At 33.8% G+C, this 10,426-nt stretch overlaps 1 protein-coding gene across 3 annotated transcripts in view; it reads right to left on the bottom strand.

The window, feature by feature from the left end:
- LOC120088461 (zinc finger A20 and AN1 domain-containing stress-associated protein 8) overlaps positions 1–3,184 on the bottom strand; it is a 5,805-nt gene extending 2,621 nt beyond the window's left edge. The window contains exons 1-2 of one of the 3 annotated variants that reach the window (XM_039045790.1): positions 3,168–3,184; positions 5–48 (exon numbers count right to left, since the gene is read on the bottom strand). The gene's annotated coding sequence lies outside the window, so the exon portion shown is untranslated. Of the gene's footprint in view, positions 1–4; positions 55–3,167 lie in introns of those variants that run through there. The other 2 variants (XM_039045788.1, XM_039045789.1) reach the window with 2 other exon arrangements.
- Positions 3,185–10,426: the final 7,242 nt, after the last annotated feature.

The following is a 10,426-nucleotide window of genomic DNA, read 5'->3' as shown; positions in this document are numbered from 1 at the left end:
TAACCTGAAGAGTTTTTGAATCACTGAGGAGAGAGAGAAAGGAGAGAGCGTTTCCTCTCTCTGCTCGTTTAGGCGTAGGATGCAATACTAAAATTTAAAAAAAAAATAAAAATTAAAAAATAAAAATTAAAAAAATTAAAAAATTAAAAAAAAAAGATTATCTCTTGCAAGGAAGGCTCTTTACACGTGGCCTCCCTCTATTCGTTTCTTAGTCTACATCCCCCTCCGTTCTTAAAACTCAATTCAATTCAGCTCCATTTTTTATATGAAAAAAGTAAAATTAGTTAAACAAATGTGAAGAACTTAAGGGGCGTTAAGAAATACTCTAAAAACTATAATAACGTTGGGAATATCCTAAGATTATAATAACCAATTTGTTGGGGTGAATATTATTTCAAAATCCCCGATTAGTTACATTCAATACTATTTCAAAACCTTCATTAACTATAGTAAATAACAATTTTTACTATTTTACTTTCATCATTTTTTATTATTTGCTATAGTATTTACTATTTAGTTCTCAAATTAAAATAATTTACAATTCAAACACATATTATTATGACCCAAACTATAATAACCTAGAATTACAATAACCAACCCCTTGCTCCAAACGTGATGTTATTTGGCCAACGACTTAGACATTTATGATTATATATTAAAATGAATACCGTATCAATACAATAGGTAAAAGAGGAAAAATAAACTTCTTGTTGTCAATTTGAGGAGCATAACAACGCATAACAAGAACACGGATATAGAGAAAATATAATATAATATAATATATAAATAAATAACAAAAAGTAAATAAAATAATAAAGAATGGATTTCTCCACTTTCTCCAATCTTTTTGGATTGATCACCAATATGTGCATTTTCCAAAACCCACCAAATACCACTATTTATAGGTAATTTGGTAAGTAGGAAGTGGGTTACATGGACACTAATAGTGTATAATCTTGAGACACATTGACAACACATGGGATAATGATGACACATGGTCAACTGACATTAATAATAGACATCTACATTACACATAGTTTAACATATTTATAACATTCTCTCTTAGATGCCCATTATATATGAAATATGTCTCGTTAAAACTTTACTAGGAAAAAACTCATTGGAAAAAAAAATCCCAGTGAAGAAAAAATAGTACATATTTCATATAATTTGATACTTTTAAAAAGAATATAATATATTTACTCCCTCTCATGAAAACATCACTTGAGATCTCTGAGTCACCACATTTTGATGTTGTGCTCCAATTCTTCAAAGGTTGTGGTCGGTAATGATTTTGTAAATAAGTTTGTCAGGTTATCCTTCAAACAAATTTGTTGTATAGTGATGTCACCATTTTCTTTAAGATCATGAGTATAGAAAAGTTTTGGTGAAATATGATTTATTCTATCTTCTTTAATATATCATCATTTGATTTGGGATATGCATATTGTGTTGTCTTCGTATAATATTGTTAGAAATTTTTACTAGAAGACAAACCACATGTTCCACGAACGTGCTGAGTCATTGATCTTAGCCATACACATTCTCGACTAGCTTCGTGAATTACAAGAATTTCAGCATGATTTGAGGAAGTGGTTGTTATGATTTATTTCACCGATCGCCATGATATAATAGTTCCTCCACATGTGAATAGATAACTTGTTTAAGATCTAGCTTTGTGTGGATCAGATAGATATCCAAAATCTGCATAGTCAACTAGATCAAAATTTTATTTATTTGAATGATGTTGGGGTTGATACCCTAAAGTCTCGTGTATTGTAGTTTGTAAACAGTTTGTACGAACGCTTGTGTTGTTAATATATGCTACTTACTTCACATCTTGTATTTTCGCTCATTTACTTTTTTTATTTGTCTTGCCACAAACCAATAAACATAAAATCCTTGGTTATCTATATGTGACTCAAACATGTTTGTGGTGACATACAAGTGGATCATGTCTTGAGTGATAACCAAAATGGTCTGTAGTATATGGATATAGGAGAGAAACCTTATCCTGGTAACGCTACGGATGCGGCCCGTTTTGTGGAATCGTCACAACATTTGTGACTTGTCACAAATGGTCTGATTTTGATCATTCGTGTTGGGTACAAGCGAGCGGAGGCGTCCTATACAAAGAGTTTGTATAAGATCTAACCACGAAGTGTTAACGTCTCTTATATAACAGCGTTCATGACAGAAACTTCACTTCACTAGGATAACCATAGGTAACATGACCTCAATCCTGAATGAGTTGGGAACTCCTGCCATTGAGGGCGATCATTTGATTTGTATGGGTGCGAGTGGCTAGGTCACCGATTCAAACCTACCATTTTGGGGATTCGTCTGATTTGGGAGCTAGGAACTCAGCTACACAAGATGAAATTCACTCCTTCCCCGAGGTAGAGGTAAGTAGATAGATAGCTCCCTTAAGGGCTGATTTTTGGGACTTGAACGATGTGGTGCCACACATCTTCTCTTGGCCCGAGAGGTGTTCACACGTAGTTGGACTATGTTGTATTGTTCATTAGAGGCATCAGTGATACTTAAGGAGTGAGATGTAACTATAGGTGCATAACGGTAATTTGGCCCAGCTGTATTTACGAGCATCTGTGAAGGGTCATCGTACTCATGATTGGTTATATTCGATGGACACAGAAATATATATGTGGTAAGAAGAGTTCAACTGTTGGTCTTTAGTGGAATGCCTGACAGTTAACGGTGGATCTCGTGGCTAAAGAGTTTAGTCAGCTATTCACGTACCGTTGGAGCTTCGAGCCACAGGTTCATTAGGTCTCTTGGGTAGCTTGGATAAAGTCAATAACCAATATTTAGGTTAATTTGAAATGTTCAAATTGGCAAGAGGAAGTTCAATTATATATGATATAATTGGCTAAATGTATGAGATACATTATTTTGGAGGAAATTAGATATAAATATGATTTATATCAAGTAGAGGAGAAAATACTATAGTAGATATGTGATATCAAACTATAGGATTTAAATATAATATGATTATATTTATTATTTAATTAATTGGTTAATTATAAGATAATTATGCCAAAAATCACGTTTGAACATTGGTTAATGGGGCAACGTCGGTTACTGTAACTGATGAGTTAAAATGAAAATGGTTTTCATTTTGAATCGCCCATCATTCAAAAGTCCGAAGAGAAAAGTGAGAGCGCGATGGTGTTGATCAAAACGATCGCTTAAGTATTTCGAGAGACTATAAGATAGCTCTTCCCTAGCTGAACGATCGTCCACCTCGCGCTAAACCATCGCACACTGTCGCCTACATGATCGAATAGCTTCTCTAAACGATCGTATAGTGTGCCGTTTTTATAAACGACCGTGTACCTTTTCCTAAACGATCGTTCAATAAATCCTACACGATCATGTAGCTCCTCCTAAACGATAAGCATTTATACTATGCGATAACGACTTTTTCCCTCCCACTTGCTTATCGCCTACACGATTTGTTTTTCCTCTCCTTTACCAAATTCATCAAAGCCCACACTTTGGGTTTTCACTCCGAGAATACTTGGGGCTCTTTAGTGGTGGTGTCATCCCCATTGCAATCGTGAGTTCGCAGTTGATCGTGCTGCTGTAGTTGACGCTTCCGCCAGGCGTTGGTAGATCACTTGAAGGGTTCCGCTGCGTTGGAGTTCCGAAGATTGATGATTGTCTTCAACTGGTATAGAACTTTGTCCATTTGTTAATTTGTTATTCGTAGCATGCCGTTAATTAAGATTTGTTTACATAACTATATGTTAAATGTATATTGTTGTATTTCGGTCACTGTGAAATCAGAGCGATCCGAGCGTGCTCATGGAACTCTTAGATATGAGATCCTTTAACAAACTCATGTCGATCTTTCCTCGTAGGTAACAGAGTATATGCTTAACTCCATTCCAATGTATTTTTGTTAGAGAAGAACTATATATTGCTAATAAATTTACCAAAAATGCAATATCTAGTCTTGTATTATTAGCAAGATACATAAGTGTACCAATGACACTAAGATATGGTAATTCAAGACCAAAAAGTTCTTTATTATCATCTCGAAGTTGAAATATATCTTTCTTCACATCTAGTGAACGAACTTTCATTGGAGTGTTCAATATATGTGCTTTGTCTATATAGAACATTTTCAAAACTTTTCCTGTATAAGTTGACTGATTAACAAATATCTCATCTGTTAAATGCTCAATTTGCAAGCCAAGACAAAATCTTGTTCTTCCGAGATCTTTTATCTCAAATTATTTCTTTAAGATATTCAATTGTCTTTGAAAGCTCTTCAGGAGTCCAATTATATTTAAGTCATCAACATATACAATTATAATAGAAAATCCTGACTGTGATTTCTTTATAAAAATACATGGACATATTTGATTGTTTTGATGTCATTCTTTCAACAAATATCCACTTAGGTGATTATACCACATTCATCCTGATTTTTTCAATCTATATAGCGACCTTTGTAACTTTATTGAATACAATTCTAGAGAATTTAATTTATATGTTTTAGGTACCTTAAATCCTTCTGGGATTCTCATATAGATATCATTATCAAAAAATCCATATAAATATGTCGTGATTACCTCCATAAGATGTATGTCCATATTTTTATATACAATCAGACTAATTAAATATCTTAGTGTAATTGCATCTACCACTGGAGAATATATCTCCTCATAATTAATACTAGGTCTTTGTGTAATATCCCGAGTGTTCATAAATTGGATTCAATATTTTTGTAATAATTGAGATATTTTTGTTAATTTTGAAATTTAGTTTTGTTTAAAGAAAAATTTGGGGAAAATTTATGTCGAATTAATTTAAATTTTAAGTTAATGTCAAAAATTGAATTTAAAATGGGAAAATTGGTTTGATTTTTAAACTTGGATTTTAATAGGAAAAGGAAAGGATTTTAAAATTATGTATTTATATATATATATATATATATATATTTATGTATTGAAGTAAAGAATAAAATGAGACAGAATAAAATAAAATAAAACTAATTACAAATAAAACTAAATAAAATAAACTTTTATTTTTTTCTTTTAAAAATATACCTCTCTTTCCCTTTTCTTCCCCACGCGCAGACGTCCTTGGTTTTTTTTTTCTTCTTCTATACTCTGCCCAGCTTCGCCTGAGCCTTGACCACACCGCCGTCGAAGCCAAGTCTCCCCCTCGTCGTCTCTCTCCTTCGTGCTGCCCATGCCGCCAGCTGTGTCTGCATCACGCCTCTGCAGAAGTCAGCCACTCGTCATTCATCGTTGAAGCGCCATCATCCGCTGCGTGGGTCGCCGCCACTCAGATCGAAGCCGTTCACATCCTCAAGTCGCCAACCGACCAGATCTGCGCCAGCCTCCGTTCCAGCTGAGTCAATGATGCTCGACCGCCTCTGATTGCCTACCACTTAGCCGTTTCCGAATCCACGCCCATCCGGTTTCGTGTATCGGGAGATTGTTAGGAATGTCCTAAAACTCGCAATTCCTAAATGTTAGAAAAATATTCCATTCATCAATAAAAGCATTGAGTATTTCATTCAATAAATTATTATTGATATTGCATTCTGTTATAAAAATCGAAAAAAAGACAAATCCACGGCTTTAATATGAATAACTTTTGTAAGGAGACATCAAAATGGATCAATTTTTAGTATCTAGCCAAAATGGTTTATAAGTATATGGATGAGATTGGTACCTTATCCTACTAACACTATTGGATGCGACCTACTTTGTATACTGATACAAATAATGTGATCCCAAAATATTCATGTGCAGACATGCGAGTGGAGGCATTCTATCAAAAGGATGTTTGCGTAAGACCGGACCTCGAAATAGTCACTTTCCTTTATAATGACCGTTTACTATTAAAACTTACTCTTTCAAATTGGATGACCCAGGGTAACTCGATCTTAATCCTAAGCTTAAACTCTTGTTTATTCGGGATTATCCTTTGATCTGCGTAGGTGAGAGTAGTCCAATAGTACTGATCAATAAGCTTCCCATTTTGGGTTTTGGGATAAGACCAGATAGATAATTGGGGATATAGTCCTACAAGATGGAATTTTTACTCCTATCCATTTTAGAGTTAGCAGATAGATTATTCTCTTAAATACTGATTCCTGGTCTTGAACAACGGGGCCCCGCTCTTTCATGATCGAGAGAATCATGGTTTATTAGTTGGACTATAAACCAATTATTCAATAGAGGTTCACTGGGAGCTTAAGGAGCAAGAGGGTAAAATGATAATTTTGACCTACCTGTAAATACAATCGACCTATGAAGGATCGACTTACTGATTATGGTTAAAGTAGACAGAAATATATCTACAGTGAGGAGAATGCAACTATCGAGCTATAGTGGTGTGCCTTGGTAGTTAACAAATATTGATTAATTCGATCTAAAGAATTTAACCAATTAATCTCAAATTGTTGGAGCTCATGATTTGTAGGTCCATAAGGTTCCTCTACTAGCTCGTAAAATTACTCATTGGATTAGTGAATTGAGCAACTTTGAAATGTTCAAAATTGAAACCAGGGTTTTGAATTTGAATTATATTTGGTATAATTAAACATTTAAATTTATCGAAATTAAATGTAAATTGGAGAAATTAAAATATTTAAATATTAATTAACATGAAATAGGATTCATGTATAAATTAAGTGTTTAATTAATTTAATATTTGATATAAATTATTAATTAATTAATTAATTAAATGTGTTTAATTAATTATTTGACCTTTTTTTCCATTTGTATAAAATTCAAATTTAGATTTGAATTTGAAATTAAAATTTATTTTTTTGGTGAAAATTAAATTGGAATAATGAATTTGAAAATGGAAAAATTGGAGTTAGTGGATTAATCCAACTTTTGTTGGATTAATCCATTAAGCAATACCTATCCCACTAGGATAATGCTGATTGAAGTGTCATTCAGCTTGCTCTCTTAGTGCCTACATGAATCAAATGCTTAAAAGGAGTATGAATTTCAGATTTTATGGATTCATGCAACATAATTTGGAGAATTCTGAAATTCAGCACTCTCTCTCAAAACCCTCCTCTTCCCTCACCAAATTCATCTCAATTTGAGATTCCACCTTTAAATCCAAGTTGGAGAATAGTAAAGAAGATTCCACCTTTAAATCAAACTTTTGGTGGTTTACTAGCAATTTGGAGGCCGAATTCGTGAAGAGGAGCTGTGATTGAAATGTATCATCAAAGGTTGTTGTTCTAGAAACCCTTTATTCTATAATATTTGTTTTCCACATGCTTTTAAACTCAAATTAAGTGTAATTAGAGTGCTTATTGATTCTGATTTCTTCCGATGTTTGCATGTTCTATCTATTAATTGGGTCAGAGCATGATTTAAACATTCAATTAAAACTAATTTGAGTTTGGTGGGTGAATTTCTAAGAATGCATGTTTCGTTGAATGATATAGTTGAAAATCAACTTTGGCATTAAATTTCTCTTTGATCATGAAGTTTAATGTGTAATTGGCTCTTGATTGATGAGCTTATGCTCTAGAGTCTGTAATTTTATTAGAGTCAATAGTATTGAAATTAGGCTGTAATTGAAGATTGAAGTAAGCAACGTCCAAAGTAGAAACCTGGAGGAGCTACTACTGCTAGGCAGCGTTGCATTGCAACGCTACTCTTATTGAAGCCTGTGGTGTTGCAATGCTGGGATGGAGTTGCAATGTTGTTCATCCTAGCCCAAAAAGGCACGCGTTCATGAGCCGGTTGGCACGAGTTGAATTCGGTTTGACCAATTTTAATGGTTTCTAGTTCGGTTCAGCTAAAATTGGACCGGTTCAGCCTCAATTAGAGCATTGGAGGGTCGGTTCGGGTAAGGTCGAGCGGTCCAACCTTAATTTGAAGAAGTTTTGAAACTTTTATGTAAAAATTAGTCATTATAGCTTGCTTAGGATGCCAAAGTTGAACCATATTAGTGTTGTTTAAATATTTATGCATGAGATGTATGTTTTATTTAAATTAAACGTGTATGTTCATATAGTATGCCATGTAGATTTAAAATCTCACCATAGGAAAGCATGTTACATGCATAATCATATGTTATAAGTTAGTTATAATATATAGTATGCATGGTTAGGGTTTCTAAAGTTTAATATTAGTGTTATATTAAAGTTTGAATGTCTTTGATGTTTGTTATGAATACAAAGCATGTCTATGTTTTATAAGTTGTTATAAAATTGATTTAGATATTTAAAATTAACAACTTGCTTTAATAATTAAAATAGATCGTTATCTTATAAGTTTCGATTACAAACTTAATCGATCCATAATTCTGTCTAAGGCTAGGGTATCTAAGTTAACGGTTCACGTAACACCTGTTACCTGGGGATTATGGCCGAAATGTTGAGCATTGTTAACCAGTTTTATGAGCTTGCATGAGTGATGTAAGGTTTTAAAATTGATTTATCACCTAGACATCGTAGGTTAAAATCCAAATATAAACATTATACTTGGATAAATCACATAGACTTAGGGTGTTCATTAGCCGAAATATAACTAAATAAAACAATACCCAAACACTTAGAACACTTCAGTCAGAGATTAATAATATATATGATATATCGTTTTTAGCTTTCACGTCCCCAAGAGTTCACATTGTGAGATCCATGCTCGGCTTCGTGTTACTTTTACCACGACTGCTCAATTTGGAAAGTGTTTGCATGGGTCAATATTAAGGTGAATGGGGGATGTAGTTCATAGTAAGTGGGTGAAGGAAATGTGACAACATATCCTACGGTCTCCTCCATTAGTTTGAACCGTGAGATTCTTATGCGGCGTTTGTTATCGTTTTTAGGCGGCAATAGCTAGTTGTTAACCACGACGATCCCCTCGGAGGGTTGTAACATAGGATCCGGAACAACCGAAACTTTAGAAATGAATAGGAGTTTCATAGTTCTATCTTGAACATTGTGTTCCTTTTCAAGGGGCATATTCATACCGTTCTATGAAATCTGAAAATACAGGGTCACACTTACAAGAGTTACTAAGTGTTTGTAAGTTCTTGACCGAAAACGATAACTAAATGACTATAGGAATAAGAGTTATTCTAGATATAGTATTTGGTCAAGGTTGTCTTGCTTTAGTGAAGGATTTCTTTTACTGCCCCTCAATAGCATCTATTCTGACTCACTAAAATATAGTTACAAATTAATAAAGAAATTGGGCACTTCATTACTTATGCTAAAATTGGGTTTAATGCAATAAGTTTAATAAAATTTGTTTAAAGTTCAGCAATGTCGAACTTGATTATACAACTACTGGCTTCCAATAAATTCAACGGAGAAGGGTACTCAAACTGAAAGTCAAATATAAATACAATACTTGTTGTTGACGATTTGAGGTTTGTTTTAATGGAGGAATGTCCTCCTCTTCCCAGTTCAAATTGAAGGAATTTTTATCAAAGAGTACCTATGAGCGGAAGCAAGATCGTTCCAAATTCATTGTGACAGAAAAGCAGCATTCATAAACATACATACAAGTTATGCATTTTAAAACAAATTACGACATGCTTTTAACAATAAATACAAAGGAACGAGAGACATACCTCTTGAAGAACTTTTCTTCTGTCTTTCTCTCACTCTCGCTTGGAACAACACCTCTCGCTGTCACTACAACGCCAAGCTAATCGTCTACCAAATCTCACTTCGCTCAGGAAACGAACAATCTTCTTCACGAACAGGTAGCAACCGGGACACCACCACTCAGTGACCTTGGTATTCTCGGAGTGAGAATCCAGGAGGTGTTGGCTCTGTTGGATTTGGTAGAGGGAAGGAGGAAAGAACGATCGTATTCAACGACCAAGCAAGTGGGAGAGTTTGAAGTCTATCGTATAGACTGGTGCTTGATCGTTTAGAAAGTTACACTGTCATTTAGGTAATCGGGTATGATCGTTTAAACGATCGTTTAGGTAATCTCGCTCTCGCGTGCGATCGCTTAGTAAAAGCTACACGATCGTTTAGTAAATTGCATGTATACATGATTGTTTAGGAAAAACACTTGAGCTGTCATGTAGGCTCTTGTTAGTTGAACGATAGGCCGTGTACAATTAGTGAAGCGATTATTCGATTCTTTTTGCAAAATGAAAACTATTTTCATTTTATCCTTCAGTTATGGAAACTGAATGTAACCTCTAACTTTCACGCACGATTATGGAGAAAACCACAAAAAATTATCTCATAATTGTTTAATTATAAATAAATATAATAATTAACTTATTATATTATATTTATAACCTATAGTTTTAATATCACATCATATGAAATATTTAAACCATAGTTCTTTTCTCCTATACTAGATATAAATCATATTTATATCCCTTTCCTCTAATTAATGTATCTCATACATCATGTCAATTATATCATATATAACTGAACCAGTTT

Source organism: Benincasa hispida, chromosome 10, assembly GCF_009727055.1.
Source record: "Benincasa hispida cultivar B227 chromosome 10, ASM972705v1, whole genome shotgun sequence".
Lineage (NCBI taxonomy): Eukaryota > Viridiplantae > Streptophyta > Magnoliopsida > Cucurbitales > Cucurbitaceae > Benincasa > Benincasa hispida.
This window is presented reverse-complemented; position numbering and strand designations above follow the sequence as displayed.